At 47.1% G+C, this 18,316-nt stretch overlaps 1 long non-coding RNA gene across 1 annotated transcript in view; it reads right to left on the bottom strand.

The window, feature by feature from the left end:
- Nucleotides 1-7,878: 7,878 nt before the first annotated feature.
- LOC135050929 (uncharacterized) overlaps nucleotides 7,879-18,316 on the bottom strand; it is an 85,019-nt gene continuing 74,581 nt past the window's right edge. Inside the window, exon 3 of the long non-coding RNA XR_010241927.1 lies at nucleotides 7,879-8,023. This is a non-coding gene — a long non-coding RNA (uncharacterized LOC135050929). The remainder of the gene's footprint in view (nucleotides 8,024-18,316) is intronic.

The raw sequence follows: 18,316 nt of genomic DNA, 5'->3' as shown, positions 1-18,316 counted from the left end.
GCTGAAGCAAGTCCCTCCTTAGAGGTAGAGGCCACGGATCTTCCGTGATCATCTCTTGAAGTTCCGGGTACCAAGTCCTCCTTGGCCAATCCGGAACCACTAGTATCGTTCTTACGCCTCTTTGCCGTATAATTCTCAATACTTTTGGTATGAGAGGCAGAGGAGGAAACACATACACCGACTGGTACACCCAAGGCGTTACCAGCGCGTCCACAGCTATTGCCTGCGGATCTCTTGACCTGGCGCAATACCTGTCCAGTTTTTTGTTGAGGCGAGACGCCATCATGTCCACCATTGGTCTTTCCCAACGGGTTACCAGCATGTGGAAGACTTCTGGATGAAGTCCCCACTCTCCCGGGTGAAGATCGTGTCTGCTGAGGAAGTCTGCTTCCCAGTTGTCCACTCCCGGGATGAACACTGCTGACAGTGCTATCACATGATTCTCTGCCCAGCGAAGAATCCTTGCAGCTTCTGCCATTGCCCTCCTGCTTCTTGTGCCGCCCTGTCTGTTCACATGGGCGACTGCCGTGATGTTGTCCGACTGGATCAATACCGGTTTTCCCTGAAGCAGAGGTTCTGCCTGGTTTAGAGCATTGTATATTGCTCTTAGTTCCAGAATGTTTATGTGAAGAGACGTTTCCAGGCTCGTCCATACTCCCTGGAAGTTTCTTCCTTGTGTGACTGCTCCCCAGCCTCTCAGGCTGGCGTCCGTGGTCACCAGGATCCAATCCTGTATTCCGAATCTGCGGCCCTCCAATAGATGAGCACTCTGCAACCACCACAGAAGAGACACCCTTGTCCTTGGAGACAGGGTTATCCGTAGGTGCATCTGAAGATGCGACCCTGACCATTTGTCCAACAGATCCCTTTGGAAAATTCTTGCGTGGAATCTGCCGAATGGAATCGCTTCGTAAGAAGCCACCATTTTTCCCAGGACTCTTGTGCATTGATGTACAGACACCTTTCCTGGTTTTAGGAGGTTCCTGACAAGCTCGGATAACTCCTTGGCTTTTTCCTCCGGGAGAAAAACCTTTTTCTGAACCGTGTCCAGAATCATCCCTAGGAACAGCAGACGAGTTGTCGGCATTAACTGGGATTTTGGAATATTCAGAATCCACCCGTGCTGTTTTAGCACTTCTTGAGACAGTGCTAATCCCATCTCTAGCTGTTCTCTGGACCTCGCCCTTATTAGGAGATCGTCCAAGTATGGGATAATTAATACGCCTTTTCTTCGAAGAAGAATCATCATCTCGGCCATTACCTTTGTAAAGATCCGAGGTGCCGTGGACAATCCGAACGGCAGCGTCTGAAACTGATAGTGACAGTTTTGTACAACGAACCTGAGGTACCCCTGGTGTGAGGGGTAAATTGGAACGTGGAGATACGCATCCTTGATGTCCAAGGATACCATAAAGTCCCCCTCTTCCAGGTTCGCTATCACTGCTCTGAGTGACTCCATTTTGAACTTGAACTTCTTTATGTACAGGTTCAAGGACTTCAGATTTAGAATAGGCCTTACCGAGCCATCCGGCTTCGGTACCACAAAAAGAGTGGAATAATACCCCTTCCCTTGTTGCAGAAGAGGTACCTTGACTATCACCTGCTGAGAGTACAGCTTGTGAATGGCTTCCAACACCGTCTCCCTTTCGGAGGGGGACGTTGGTAAAGCAGACCTCAGGAAACGGCGAGGTGGATCTGTCTCTAATTCCAACCTGTATCCCTGAGATATTATCTGCAGGATCCAGGGATCTACTTGCGAGTGAGCCCACTGCGCGCTGTAATTTTTGAGACGACCGCCCACCGTCCCCGAGTCCGCTTGAGAAGCCCCAGCGTCATGCTGAGGCTTTTGTAGAAGCCGGGGAGGGCTTCTGATCCTGGGAAGGAGCTGCGTGTTGCTGTCTCTTCCCTCGACCTTTGCCTCGTGGCAAATATGAATAGCCCTTTGCTCTCTTATTTTTAAAGGAACGAAAGGGCTGCGGTTGAAAAGTCGGTGCCTTTTTCTGTTGGGGAGTGACTTGAGGTAGAAAGGTGGATTTCCCGGCTGTAGCCGTGGCCACCAAATCTGATAGACCGACTCCAAATAACTCCTCCCCCTTATACGGCAAAACTTCCATATGCCGTTTTGAATCCGCATCGCCTGTCCACTGTCGCGTCCATAAAGCTCTTCTGGCCGAAATGGACATAGCACTTACCCGTGATGCCAGTGTGCATATATCCCTCTGTGCATCACGCATATAAAGAAATGCATCCTTTATTTGTTCTAACGACAGTAAAATATTGTCCCTGTCCAGGGTATCAATATTTTCAATCAGGGATTCTGACCAAACTACCCCCGCACTGCCCATCCAGGCAGTTGCTACAGCTGGTCGTAGTATAACACCTGCATGTGTGTATATACTTTTTTGGATATTTTCCATCCTCCTATCTGATGGATCTTTAAGTGCGGCCGTCTCAGGAGAGGGTAACGCCACTTGTTTAGATAAGCGTGTTAGCGCCTTGTCCACCCTAGGAGGTGTTTCCCAGCGCTCCCTAACCTCTGGCGGGAAAGGGTATAATGCCAATAATTTCTTTGAAATTATCAGCTTTTTATCAGGGGCAACCCACGCTTCATTACACACGTCATTTAGTTCTTCTGATTCAGGAAAAACTATAGGTAGTTTTTTCATACCCCACATAATACCCTGTTTAGTGGTACCTGTAGTATCAGCTAAATGTAACGCCTCCTTCATTGCCAAAATCATATAACGTGTGGCCCTACTGGAAAATACGGTTGATTCGTCACCGTCACCACTGGAGTCATCGCCTGTGTCTGGGTCTGTGTCGACCGACTGAGGCAAAGGGCGTTTCACAGCCCCTGACGGTGTTTGAGTCGCCTGGACAGGCACTAATTGATTGTCCGGCCGTCTCATGTCGTCAAACGACTGCTTTAGCGTGTTGACACTATCCCGTAGTTCCATAAATAAAGGCATCCATTCTGGTGTCGACCCCCTAGGAGGTGACATCCCCATATTTGGCAATTGCTCCGCCTCCACACCAATATCGTCCTCATACATGTCGACACACACGTACCGACACACAGCAGACACACAGGGAATGCTCCTAATGAAGACAGGACCCACTAGCCCTTTGGGGAGACAGAGGGAGAGTTTGCCAGCACACACCAAAAGCGCTATATATATATCAGGGATAGCCTTATAATAAGTGCTCCCCTATAGCTGCTTTGTTATATAAAAATATCGCCATAAATTTGCCCCCCCTCTCTGTTTTACCCTGTTTCTGTAGTGCAGTGCAGGGGAGAGACCTGGGAGCCGTCCTGACCAGCGGAGCTGTGAGAGGAAATGGCGCCGTGTGCTGAGGAGATAGGCCCCGCCCCTTTTCCGGCGGGCTCGTCTCCCGCTATTTTGAGAAATCAGGCAGGGGTTAAATATCTCCATATAGCCTCTAGGGCTATATGTGAGGTATTTTTAGCCTTTATAGGTACTATTTTGCCTCCCAGGGCGCCCCCCTCCCAGCGCCCTGCACCCTCAGTGACTGCCGTGTGAAGTGTGCTGAGAGGAAAATGGCGCACAGCTGCAGTGCTGTGCGCTACCTTTAGAAGACTGCAGGAGTCTTCAGCCGCCGATTCTGGACCTCTTCTGTCTTCAGCATCTGCAAGGGGGCCGGCGGCGCGGCTCCGGTGACCATCCAGGCTGTACCTGTGATCGTCCCTCTGGAGCTTGATGTCCAGTAGCCAAGAAGCCAATCCATCCTGCACGCAGGTGAGTTGACTCCTTCTCCCCTCAGTCCCTCGCTGCAGTGATCCTGTTGCCAGCAGGAATCACTGTAACATAAAAAACCTAGCTAAACTTTCTCTAAGCAGCTCTTTAGGAGAGCCACCTAGATTGCACCCTTCTCGGCCGGGCACAAAAATCTAACTGGAGTCTGGAGGAGGGTCATAGGGGGAGGAGCCAGTGCACACCACCTGATCGGAAAAGCTTTACTTTTTGTGCCCTGTCTCCTGCGGAGCCGCTATCTCCCCATGGTCCTTTCAGGAACCCCAGCATCCACTAGGACGATAGAGAAATCTTATTATCTCCCCTAGCTACGGGGACTAAAGAATCCCATGAACAGGCGTGGGAAACCAATCTGGGTGAAACGCTTGCTACAGACGATTGGTCCTCAATTTACTTTAGAGTGGCCTCTAGTTCCATGTGTGTAAGATTGAAGGAGAATGCTTATAAACTTTTCTATAAGTGGTATTACGTCCCAACTAGACTTAATAAAATGAATCCCGAGATTTTCCCACTGTACTGGAGATGTAAGACTATGGACGGCACATTCCTACACATATGGTGGACGTGCCCAATTCTTGCTCCCTTGTGGATGGAGTTGGCGACACTGGCCTCTGCAGTCCTATCTATCTCAATTCCTTTTAAGGCCGGCTATTTTCTTCTATTGATGGACATCCCTGAGTCTACTCGCCACCAGCAGAAATTATTCACTCACAGGGTGCTTGCAACCAGATGTTGTATAACTGCTCAGTGGCGGTCCTCGGAGATCCCCAAGATGGATGAGATAATAGCTAAAATATGGCATATTTACTCAATGGAAAATGTTACAAGTATCCTAAAAAATTCCTCTGTTTCATTTATAAAGGTTTGGAGCCCGTGGTCCTTATTTTTTAATACCCCTCTCGCATTTACTTAAAGTGCTGGCACACTATCTAGAATATATCAAACCAGCTTGATATGTCCAACTCTCCCGGGCCCTTTGAATGGGACTTTGGATGACCTGTCGGATTGTTCCCTCCAATCCCTTTACCTCTCCTACTCTTTATTTTCTCCTTTTTCAGGTTTTCTCTTTCCTATCTTTTCTCTCTAACTGTTATTGTCACTCTGGGGTATATTTACTAAGGTCCCGATTTTGACCGAGATGCCGTTTTTTCATCAAAGTGTCATCTCGGTAATTTACTAAGCAATAATCACGGCAGTGATGAGGGCATTCGTAATTTTTTGGAAGTCCCACAAAAAAAATACGAATGAATACACCATCGGTCAAAACGCGGCTGTTTAAGTATGAATCTCGGTAATTTACTAAGAAGTGCAAAGCAAAAAAAAAACAAACACTGCCGTGAAAAATTACAACTCGTAAAAAAGTGCTAAAAAAAAACAGACCTGCTTTTTTAATCCGTGATTGTATAGGCATGCAGGGATCCATGAGATCCGTGCATGTATATCAGTGGGAAGGGGTGGGAAAGTGGTTATTTTCTTTAAAAAAATTGCGTGGGGTCCCCCCTCCTAAGCATAACCAGCCTCGGGCTCTTTGAGCCGATCCTGGTTGCAGAAATATGGGGAAAAAATTGACAGGGGTTCCCCCATATTTAAGCAACCAGCATCGGGCTCTGCGCCTGGTCCTGGTTCCAAAAATACGGGGGACAAAAAGAGTAGGGGTCCCCCGTATTTTTAAAACCAGCACCGGGCTCCACTAGCTGGACAGATAATGCCACAGCCGGGGGTCACTTTTATATAGTGCCCTGCGGCCGTGGCATCAAAAATCCAACTAGTCACCCCTGGCCGGGGTACCCTGGGGGAGTGGGGACCCCTTCAATCAAGGGGTCCCCCCCCCCAGCCACCCAAGGGCCAGGGGTGAAGCCCGAGGCTGTCCCCCCCATCCAATTGGCTGCGGATGGGGGGCTGATAGCCTTTTGTGAAAATGAAAAGATATTGTTTTTAGTAGCAGTACTACAAGGCCCAGCAAGCCTCCCCCGCATGCTGGTACTTGGAGAACCACAAGTACCAGCATGCGGCGGAAAAACGGGCCCGCTGGTACCTGTAGTACTACTACTAAAAAAATACCCAAAAAAAGACAATACACACACACCTTGAAAGTAAAGTTTTATTACATGCATCCACACAAACATACATACATACTTACCTTATGTTCACACGAGGGTCTGTCCTCTTCTCCAGTAGAATCCATGGGGTACCTGTTGAATAAATTCTACTCACCAGATCCAGGGTCCCAGGCTCCTCGTAGCATCCATTTGTAATCCACGTACTTGAATAAAATAAAAAAAACGGAGAGCCGAGCCACGCACTGAAAGGGGACCCATGTTTGCACATGGGCCCCCTTTCCCCGAATGCCAGAAACCCACTCTGACTGATGTCTAAGTGGGTTTCTACAGCCAATCAGGGAGCGCCACGTTGTAGCACCCTCCTGATCGGCTGTGTGCTCCTGTACTGTCTGACAGGCGGCACACGGCAGTGTTACAATGTAGCGCCTATGCGCTCCATTGTAACCAATGGTGGGAACTTTCTGCTCAGCGGTGAGGTCACTTTCGGTCAACCGCAGGGCAGAAAGTTCCCACCATTGGTTACAATGGAGCGCATAGGCGCTACATTGTAACACTGCCGTGTGCCGCCTGTCAGACAGTACAGGAGCACACAGCCGATCAGGAGGGTGCTACAACGTGGCGCTCCCTGATTGGCTGAAGAAACCCACTTAGACATCAGTCAGAGTGGGTTTCTGGCATTCGGGGAAAGGGGGCCCATGTGCAAACATGGGTCCCCTTTCAGTGCGTGGCTCGGCTCTCCGTTTTTTTATTTTATTCAAGTACGTGGATTACAAATGGATGCTATGAGGAGCCTGGGACCCTGGATCTGGTGAGTAGAATTTATTCAACAGGTACCCCATGGATTCTACTGGAGAAGAGGACAGACCCTCGTGTGAACATAAGGTAAGTATGTATGTATGTTTGTGTGGATGCATGTAATAAAACTTTACTTTCAAGGTGTGTGTGTATTGTCTTTTTTTGGGTATTTTTTTAGTAGTAGTACTACAGGTACCAGCGGGCCCGTTTTTCCGCCGCATGCTGGTACTTGTGGTTCTCCAAGTACCAGCATGCGGGGGAGGCTTGCTGGGCCTTGTAGTACTGCTACTAAAAACAATATCTTTTCATTTTCACAAAAGGCTATCAGCCCCCCATCCGCAGCCAATTGGATGGGGGGGACAGCCTCGGGCTTCACCCCTGGCCCTTGGGTGGCTGGGGGGGGGACCCCTTGATTGAAGGGGTCCCCACTCCCCCAGGGTACCCCGGCCAGGGGTGACTAGTTGGATTTTTGATGCCACGGCCGCAGGGCACTATATAAAAGTGACCCCCGGCTGTGGCATTATCTGTCCAGCTAGTGGAGCCCGGTGCTGGTTTTAAAAATACGGGGGACCCCTACTCTTTTTGTCCCCCGTATTTTTGGAACCAGGACCAGGCGCAGAGCCCGATGCTGGTTGCTTAAATATGGGGGAACCCCTGTCAATTTTTTCCCCATATTTCTGCAACCAGGATCGGCTCAAAGAGCCCGAGGCTGGTTATGCTTAGGAGGGGGGACCCCACGCAATTTTTTTTAAGAAAATAACCACTTTCCCACCCCTTCCCACTGATATACATGCACGGATCTCATGGATCCCTGCATGCCTATACAATCACGGATTAAAAAAGCAGGTCTGTTTTTTTTTAGCACTTTTTTACGAGTTGTAATTTTTCACGGCAGTGTTTGTTTTTTTTTTGCTTTGCACTTCTTAGTAAATTACCGAGATTCATACTTAAACAGCCGCGTTTTGACCGATGGTGTATTCATTCGTATTTTTTTTGTGGGACTTCCAAAAAATTACGAATGCCCTCATCACTGCCGTGATTATTGCTTAGTAAATTACCGAGATGACACTTTGATGAAAAAACGGCATCTCGGTCAAAATCGGGACCTTAGTAAATATACCCCTGAGTCTTAGTTTCTCTAGTGACTCTTTTTCTCTGTTTTTCATAATATTGAAATAAAACGTGAGAACGATTTTGAGAGGTATCACATACAAATCTTTTATTAGTTTTGATTTACAATTAGATCTGTGCTTAATTGACATACTAAGACACCCCAAATGAGCTTTGATGTAAGCTGTTTGTTCATATCTTCAATGGCCTCTGCGTAGGTCTCTGTGTTTATTATTTCTCTCTGTCTTCTCACGAATAAAATTTATATAAAAAAAAAGATGCACTCTAAGAGACAAAAAAGGGTAGACGTAAAAACGTGAAACCTTAAAAATGTATATAATAGAGTATAAAAAATCCGATATCTGTATGTATCAAGGATAGGAGGATATGTAAAATTAGCTTAGCTGAGAATTCTGTAGTAGTGTCAGGTATCACCCAACCCGTTTCGTCCAATCTGACTTCATCAAGGGGTATTATACCAGTGGGACATGACATCTATATATACCACTATGGTTAAGGAAGTGATTACCTACATCACTTCCTGTAATTATCCTAATCAGTAATTCAAGACCAAAAAAAAACATGTTTAAAATGTTCAGTATAAAGGGAGCTTAGCACTAGCTGAAACGCTGTGTTTAACTTTGAAAATCATGTTTTTAATTGTGTAATTTTTATTGTAAATTTAAAAAGTTACACCCAGATATTAAAGAGGCATATGAATTGTAAGGCAAACATGAGGAATAATACAGGAGGGCATAAACAGTGTATAAATGACAAAATAAAGATTAGCCACCAACCCATCGGACATGAGAAATGGAACAATAGCAGGATATAGTAAAAACAATGACATACAGAATACCCCAAATCAAACACTGATAACTTAATCGCCATCCGAAGGCGCCATTCGGGTGTACACATGAGAAAACCAGATTTATAATGGGGCATAGGTGACATACCATAAATAAAAATATAAATAACTCGCATCCATCAGAATATCAAAATAAAAAGCCTCACATTCCCCCACACCCCATATACCCTAACCTACAAACAAAACAAATACACAAAATAAAATAGACACCCAAAGCAAACCTCCCAAGAACCTCCCACCCTGTATAACCTAACCCCAACCTAGGCATACCTGGATCTCCATAAGAACCCCATCCCTAACTACACTACACCTAAATGCCTAACATCCCTCCACCCCCCAACCCCATAACACAGGAGAAGTATACTGTATAATTGACAGGGGCAACTAAAATAAATGGCCATAAACTAAGTGGAGCAGGTTACACCCGCAGATTAGTAAAGTAGTATGCAAATACTGAGTTAGCTGAGCTAAAAGACAGAATATAAATATAAATGGCTGTGGAACTAAAACAAGCGACCACAGACTAATTATGGCAAGCTTCTCCGACAAAATGGTAAAAAGTGCACACGTTCATAGATACAAGGATCTGGAAAACAGACATAATACTGATGTAACACTAAATAAAGGGCCATACACCAGTTAGAACAGGATTCTCTCGGAAAGTAAGTGTAGCACGCAAATATTTAGCTATACTGAGCACGAGGATAGCAGAACAACAAAACTGTAGCTACAGGATAAGCACACGATATACTGTAAATGACAGGGGCAATTAAATAAAAGGCCATACTCTAAATAGAGCAGGTTATACCCATAGAATAGTAAAGTATTATGCAAATACCAAGATAACTGAGTCTAAAGAACAGACATAATATAAAGAGAAGTGGCTGCGGCATTAAAATAAATGACCACAACCTATATATGGGAAGTTGCTCCTGCAAAATAGTGAAAAATGCCCATACAGTAGGTTTAGATACACTGAGCCAGAAAACAGACAAATATCTATATAAGTGACAATAACACTAAATAAATGGCCTAAAACATTAGAGCAGAATTCTCCTGGAAAATAATTAGTTGTACGCAAATAATTATTTAGAATGAGCACAAGAATAGCAGTATAACACAACTGGAGCTATGAAAGGATGTACAAACAATATGAAATTATGCAGTAGCTAACGAGAATCAGTATACAGAACAGAGCACAGTAATACCGCTTTCACATCGCAAATGCCGGCTCCCACCCGCTAAGAGAAACGTGTCCTTACCGGGTGGGATCTGGCATTTGGTCTCCTTTGATGGCTTTCCGACCCGGCAATATACCAGGTCGGTAGCCATAGCAGCGGGGGGGGGGGGGGGGGGCGCAGCAGCAGCAGGGGCGGGGTGGAGGCGGCGCTGGGAGATGAGCTCATCTCCTGCGCCGCCTCTCCCTATGCTGTGAATGGGAACCGTGTCGCATCGACGCGGCTCCCATTCACACTGCGCCTGACCCGGTATTCAACCCGGGTATAATCCTTCTTTTATATCGTGTTGAATTACCGGGTCAGGTGACCCGCTAATTCGCCGAAAGTACTTTCACATCGCACACTGACCCGTGTCGACACGGCAATATGCCGTGTCGATACCGGGTTATTTGTGCGATGTGAAAGGGATATAAGGGTCTCAGCAGCCAGTGAAATGGTTCCCAGTCCCAAGGTGAGCAAAATCAGTCCGGAGGATGAGTCCACTCTAGAACAAAGTAATCCAGCCAAATGACAGTCCCTCGAGAGTGGGCAGAAGGATAAACTGGGCCATCAGCTGTCACACACAGCTGTGTCAAAATAAATGTATAGGGACAAGTGGCAGCTGAAGAAAACCGGATTAGGGACAAAAACCTCCATCCACGGGTTACACCGAACCACTGTTCCACATAAATATTAGAGCAGAAAGCCATTCCCTCTCGTGGACTGCCAGCATACTGGAGGATGTTATGTCGCCATTCTCCCTCTTCATTGGATAAGTGACTCTGTGTGACTGCAGATTGAATCTTCACGCGGGACCATGGAATCACCACTAAAGAAACAGAGGCCGCAGGAGGATCCACACGCGCCATCACCAGCCGTAATTCACGGTGAATATGCGTAAGGTCATCCCTCAGCTCCTCCAGTCTATTAGTAATTCGTTGCTCGGAAGAGCCGACAGCGGTAAGCACCTTCTGTAGTGTAATAGTAAGTGGTGCAGATAAAGTCTCACTAAGTGGCCCTGAGAGTGGCTGCACTGAACCAGGATAAAAGGTCATAGAAGCAAAGCCATCCTGCTCACCAGCTACAGAGTTGTGGTAGATTTCGCACATTATGACAAAGCTGGAGACAGGGCACAGAAATCCACAGGATGCTGCCACCAAAACCTCTGCAGAGCACACTGGCCCCAGCAGCTGAGTGAGGGCAGAGCTGCAGCAGGAGCAACAGCCACACTGAGAGCAGAGTCTGTCTCAGGATCCAGTCACAGACATCACCAGCCAGTAAGTTAGGACTCTTGGCACAGAGGATCCCCAAATTCACACTGCAGGAGCAGAGGGGGGTACGGCACTCCTGCAGAAATTTTCAGCCACAGAACACCAGGGAAACAGGAGATAGATCAGGATATTAGCAGGAGCTCTGGCAGGAAGCTGCCTACACCATGCTGTGTCAAGCCACGCCCCCCGAAAATCATGTTTTAAAAGCACTCAAAAAGTCCCAAAACACTGTCAGGCACTGACTTCCGGTCCGGGACTTCCCTGACGTCACTTCCACCCCATTTCTGGTGTCCGGGATACTCCACTGCGCATGCGCCGGCGCGTGTGTTCCTAGAGAGGCTTGTTGATTATGTGAAAAGCAGGTAGTACGGCGGCCATCTTACAGAAACCCATAGTCTGTGGACAGTCTTAACAGCTAAAAGGATATGTTGGCGGCCATTTTATCTTAGGCTTAGTGCACTTGAATATATTAGTTCTTTAGGGGATACTTGTCTCCAACCCAGGATATGAAAAAGTAAAAAACAGAATAGTAGTACTTTAGAGTCATAAATAAGAGGCTGGAAGTTATGTATTCTTATGAATACATATTCATATTTATGCATATAGATGTGGAGATATATAAAATATAGAATTATAAGTAATAAAAAAGGATCAATCATTTTATATAAATATATATATATATATATATATATATAAGCAGACAGAAATGTCATTCAATGATATTACATGCATAAACAAATAATTAGATGTCTATATTACTGGGCTAAGGAACTCCTATGGCAATCTGTGACAAAAGATTCTATATTTTAGAGAGGAATAATTATATAGTAGTGGAGATATTGCATATAGGATTATAGGCGTAAGGATTGAAAATAATGCACCCCTCCTGATCCAAATTTTGTTTACAGCGCCCGTTATTCCTGGGCAGTCTCCTAGCCTTGTACTGGCCGGGCCAACACTGTTGGCTTCCAAGATCGGACGAATCTGGGCATGTCCAGTGTGGTATGGCTGTAATTCAGATCTGGGGTGTGAGAGAGAAATGTCCTGAGATAGGGAAAACACTGTAAAGTGCCCCATACCTCTTGGACGCAGTATGAAGAAGAAAAAAGTGCAAATAATTCTAGGGAGGAGAATGATCTTACGTTCACAGGAAAGGAACTATTTCATAGCTTTCATTGAGTCCGTCTGGGTAGAGTGATCCATCTTAATTCATAGATCCAGAACATCTAGCTCCTTTCCTGTGAATATATAATATGCGTGTGTGTATATATAGAATGTAAGGTGCAGGGAGAAAGAGATAGCGGCAGCTATCAATTAATTAACTAAATTGAATGGTGTCATTGAACACATGGGAGGAAAGGATCCCCCATACAGAGTAGGAGCCTGGCGGCAGCCGACTCCGTTACCTCCCACAGTTACGTCTCTGACAACAGAACATATTGAAGTAGCTGATAAGGAAGTGATAAACCAGTGATAAATGCAAGGTGATAAACGCACCAGCCAATCAGCTCCTAACTGTTAATTTACACATTAGAGCTAATTGGCTGCTGCGTTTATCACCTTGCATTTATCACTGGTTTATCACTTCCTTATGCCTTATCCAGGTTAATACATCTGCTTGAATCTAGGGGGTCATTCCGAGTTGTTCGCTCGTTATTTTTTTCTTGCAACCGAGCGATTAGTCGCAAATGCGCATGCGCAATGTCCGCAGTGCGACTGCGCCAAGTAAATTTGCTATGCAGTTAGGTATTTTACTCACGGCATTACGAGGTTTTTTCTTCGTTCTGGTGATCGTAATGTGATTGACAGGAAGTGGGTGTTTCTGGGCGGAAACTGGCCGTTTTATGGGTGTGTGCGAAAAAACGCTACCGTTTCTGGGAAAAACGCGGGAGTGGCTGGAGAAACGGAGGAGTGTCTGGGCGAACGCTGGGTGTGTTTGTGACGTCAAACCAGGAACGACAAGCACTGAACTGATCGCAGATGCCGAGTAAGTGTGGAGCTACTTAGAAACTGCTAAGAAGTGTCTATTCGCAATTCTGCTAATCTTTCGTTCGCAATTTTGATAAGCTAAGATTCACTCCCAGTAGGCGGCGGCTTAGCGTGTGCAAAGCTGCTAAAAGCAGCTTGCGAGCGAACAACTCGGAATGACCCCCCTAATGTTTTGCCCTTTTACAATGGCAGCCTATTTAAAGAAATTAATTATTTCAAACAGCAAAATTAACTTATTATTATTATTAATAATAATAATAATAATAATAAAACTTTATTGTTATCAATGGTTCACATACATGAACAAGTAATGTTTTTTTTTTATTATTATTATTATTATTATTATTATTATTATTATATTTCTTTAACGTCCTAGTGGATGCTGGGGACTCCGTAAGGACCATGGGGAATAGACGGGCTCCGCAGGAGACTGGGCACTCTAAAGAAAGATTCAGTACTATCTGGTGTGCACTGGCTCCTCCCTCTATGCCCCTCCTCCAGACCTCAGTTAGAATCTGTGCCCGGCCAGAGCTGGGTGCTCCTAGTGGGCTCTCCTGAGCTTGCTAGAAAAGAAAGTATTTTGTCAGGTTTTTTTATTTTCAGAGAGCTTCTGCTGGCAACAGACTCTCTGCTACGAGGGACTGAGGGGAGAGAAGCAAACCTACTCACGGCAGCTAGGTAGCGCTTCTTAGGCTACTGGACACCATTAGCTCCAGAGGGATCGAACACAGGTACCTAACCTTGATCGTCCGTTCCCGGAGCCGCGCCGCCGTCCCCCTCGCAGAGCCAGAAGTACAGAAGCAGCAGAAGCATGAAGACATCGAAATCGGCGGCTGAAGACTCCTGTCTTCACCTAAGGTAGCGCACAGCACTGCAGCTGTGCGCCATTGCTCCCACAGCACACCGCACACTCCGGTCACTGTAGGGTGCAGGGCGCGGTGGGGCGCCCTGGGCAGCAATTAATTACCTTTTTGGCAAAAATAGACATATATACAGTCTGGGACTGGATATATGCCCGAGCCCCCGGCATTTTTTACACATTAAAGCGGGACGGAAGCCCGCCGCTGAGGGGGCGGGGCCTTCTTCCTCAGCACACCAGCGCCATTTTCTCTTCACAGCTCCGCTGGAAGGACGCTCCCCAGGCTCTCCCCTGCAGTATACAGGTGCAATAGAGGGTAAAAAAGAGAGGGGGGGCACATAAATTTAGGCGCAGAGATATATTTACCAGCAGCTACGTGGTAAACACTAAGGTACAGTGTAATCCCTGGGTTATATAGCGCTGGGGTGTGTGCTGGCATACTCTCTCTCTGTCTCCCCAAAAGCCTTTGTGGGGTCCTGTCCTCAGTCAGAGCATTCCCTGTGTGTGTGCTGTGTGTCGGTACGCCTGTGTCGACATGTTTGCTGAGGAAGGATACGTGGAGGCAGAACAAGTCCAGCTGAGTGTGGTGTCGCCGCCGACGGTGCCGACACCTGATTGGATGGATATGTGGAAGGTGTTAAATGATAATGTAAACTCCTTCCATAACAGATTGGATAAAACTGTAACCTTGGGACAGTCAGGGTCTCAACCCATGCCTGATCCTACAGCGCAGAGGCTGTCAGGGTCTCAAAAGCGCACACTATCCCAGATAGTTGACACAGATGTCGACACGGAATCTGACTCCAGTGTCGATGACGATGAGGCAAAGTTGCAGCCTAAAATGACTAAAGCCATCCGCTACATGATTGTAGCAATGAAGGATGTATTACACATTTCTGAGGAAAATCCTGTCCCTGACAAGAGGATTTATATGTATGGGGAGAAAAAGCATGAAGTGACTTTTCCCCCTTCACATGAATTAAATGAATTATGTGAAAAAGCGTGGGATTCCCCTGACAGGAAGGTGATAATTTCCAAGAGATTACTTATGGCATATCCTTTCCCGCCAACGGACAGGTTACGCTGGGAATCCTCCCCTAGGGTAGACAAGGCGTTGACACGCTTGTCTAAGAAGGTGGCCCTGCCGTCTCAGGATATGGCCGCCCTAAAGGATCCTGCAGATAGAAAGCAGGAAGCTATCCTGAAGTCTGTTTATACAATACCGACTCTAAAAAACACATGGAGGTTTTACCTTATAAGGGTGAGGAATTGTTTGGGGACGGTCTCTCGGACCTAGTTTCCACAGCTATGGCTGGGAAGTCAAATTTCTTGCCTTATGTCCCTCCACAGCCTAAGAAAGCACCGTATTACCAAATGCAGTCCTTTCGTTCTCAGAAGAGCAAGAAGGTCAGCGGTGCGTCCTTTCATGCCAGAGGCAGGGGTAGAGGAAAAAAGCTGCACCATGCAGTTAGTTCCCAGGAACAAAAGTCTTCCCCGGCTTCCACTAAATCCACCGCATGACGCTGGGGCTCCACAGGCGGAGCCAGGAGCCGTGGGGGCGCGTCTCCGACATTTCAGCCACCAGTGGGTTCGCTCACAGGTGGATCCTTGGGCTATACAAATTGTGTCTCAGGGATACAAGCTGGAATTCGAGGTGACGCCCCCTCACCGTTACCTAAAATCGGCCTTACCAACTTCCCCCATGGAAAGGGAGATAGTGTTGGCGGCAATTCACAAACTTTTTCTCCAGCAGGTGGTGGTAGAGGTTCCCCCCCTTCAACGGGGAAGGTGCTACTATTCCACTATGTTTGTGGTACCGAAACCGGACGGTTCGGTCAGACCCATTTTAAATTTAAATCCCTGAACATTTATCTGAAGAAATTCAAGTTCAAAATGGAATCGCTCAGAGCGGTCATTGCAAGCCTGGAAGAGGGGGATTTTATGGTGTCTCTGGACATCAAGGATGCTTACTTGCATGTACCCATTTATCCGCCTCATCAGGAGTACCTCAGATTTGTGGTATGGAACTGTCATTACCAATTCCAGACGTTGCCGTTTGGCTGTCCACGGCACCGAGAGTTTTTACCAAGGTGATGGCGGAAATGATGGTGCTCCTTCGGAAGCAAGGGGTTACAATTATCCCATACTTGGACTATCTCCTCATAAAGGCGAGGTCCAGGGAGCAGTTGCTGATCAGCGTAGCACACTCTCAGGAAGTGTTGCGTCAGCACGGCTGGATTCTGAACATTCCAAAGTCGCAGCTGATTCCTGCGACGCGTCTGCCCTTCCTGGGCATGATTCTGGACACAGACCAGAAGAAGGTGTTTCTCCCGGAGGAGAAGGCTCAGGAGCTCGTGACTCTGGTCAGAGACCTCCTAAAGCCAAAACAGGTGTCGGTGCATCACTGCACACGAGTCCTGGGAAAGATGGTGGCGTCATACGAAGCCATTCCCTTCGGCAGGTTCCATGCGAGGATCTTTCAGTGGGATCTGCTGGACAAGTGGTCCGGATCGCATCTTCAGATGCATCGGATGATCACCCTGTCCCCCAGGGCCAGGGTGTCTCTTCTGTGGTGGCTACAAGGTGCTCACCTCCTCGAGGGCCGCAGATTCGGCATACAGGACTGGGTCCTGGTGACCACGGATGCAAGCCTCCGAGGGTGGGGGGCAGTCACTCAAGGAAGAAACTTCCAAGGGCTGTGGTCAAGTCAGGAGACTTGTCTGCACATAAATATCCTGGAGCTACGGGCCATATACAACGCCCTGGGTCAAGCGGAGCCTCTGCTTCGAGACCAACCAGTGCTGATTCAGTCAGACAACATCACGGCAGTCGCTCATGTAAACCGGCAGGGCGGCACAAGAAGCAGGGTGGCAATGGCGGAAGCCACCAGGATTCTTCGTTGGACGGTGAATCACGTGCAAGCACTGTCAGCAGTGTTCATTCCGGGAGTGGACAACTGGGAAGCAGACTTCCTCAGCAGACACGACCTCCACCCGGGAGAGTGGGGACTTCATCAAGAAGTCTTCACGCAGATTGTAAATCGATGGGAACTGCCACAGGCGGACATGATGGCGTCCTGCCTCAACAAAAAATTAAATAGGTATTGCACCAGGTCAAGGGACCCTCAGGCGATAGCTGTGGACGCACTGGTGACACCGTGGGTATTCCAGTCGGTCTATGTGTTTCCTCCTCTTCCTCTCATACCCAGGGTACTGAGAATCGTAAGAAAAAGAGGAGTGAGAACAATACTCATTGTTCCGGATTGGCCAAGAAGGACTTGGTACCCGGAACTGCAAGAAATGCTCACAGAGGACCCATGGCCTCTGCCTCTCAGACAGGACCTGTTGCAACAGGGGCCCTGTCTGTTCCAAGACTTACCGCGGCTGCGTTTGACGGCATGGCGGTTGAACGCCGGATCCTAGCAGAAAAGGGCATTCCGGATGCAGTTATTCCTACGCTGATAAAGGCTAGGAAGGACGTGACAGCAAAACATTATCACCGTATATGGCGAAAATATGTTGCTTGGTGTGAGGCCAGGAAGGCCCCTACAGAGGAATTCCAGCTGGGTCGATTCCTGCACTTCCTACAGTCAGGTGTGACTATGGGCCTAAAATTAGGGTCCATAAAGGTCCAGATTTCGGCCCTATCCATTTTCTTTCAAAAAGAACTGGCTTCACTGCCTGAGGTTCAGACGTTTGTTAAGGGAGTGCTGCATATTCAGCCTCCTTTTGTGCCACCAGTGGCACCTTGGGATCTTAACGTGGTCTTTGGTTTCCTGAAATCCCACTGGTTTGAGCCACTTAAGACAGTGGAGCTAAAGTATCTCACGTGGAAAGTGGTCATGCTGTTGGCCTTAGCCTCAGCTAGGCGTGTAAAGAAAATGGCCCAGACGCGCTGTCACAGCTGCCAGAAGGGATTGTCAGTCCCTGAAAATATTTCAGAATAAGAAAGTGTAAACTGGCGCTTATGTGTTTCTCCAATATTAATAATGACTGTGGATCAATTTCAATGAAAATGACATAAAATTTATTACCTATACATCACAAACTAAAAAACTAAAAACATCCTGAACATATATATCCGATATAAAATTGAGGCATATATGGAGCTGAGAAATGTTTAAAGGTGGCTGCTTTCAGTGTCCACAAAAGGATCCCGGACTAAGTGCCTTGTGCAAAGTTCTCTGGTGAGAGGAAATATGTACAGCTGGTATTACCCGTGTTGATGGAGGCTTCCAGAGGTGTGGAGATTTTTCAGCAAGCAAGCTGTGGCAATGGAACAACCTGGGTCTCTCCCATCAATGCTGTACAGATGAAATTCCTCAGAGTTCAAAAAAGGCAGGTTTGAAAGTCCATATCTGGACACTTGTTGAAG

The sequence above is a fragment of the Pseudophryne corroboree genome, chromosome 2 (genome assembly GCF_028390025.1).
Source record: "Pseudophryne corroboree isolate aPseCor3 chromosome 2, aPseCor3.hap2, whole genome shotgun sequence".
Classification (NCBI taxonomy): Eukaryota; Metazoa; Chordata; class Amphibia; order Anura; family Myobatrachidae; genus Pseudophryne; species Pseudophryne corroboree.
The sequence above is the reverse complement of the archived record's forward strand: the minus strand, read 5'-3'. Positions and strand labels throughout refer to the sequence as shown.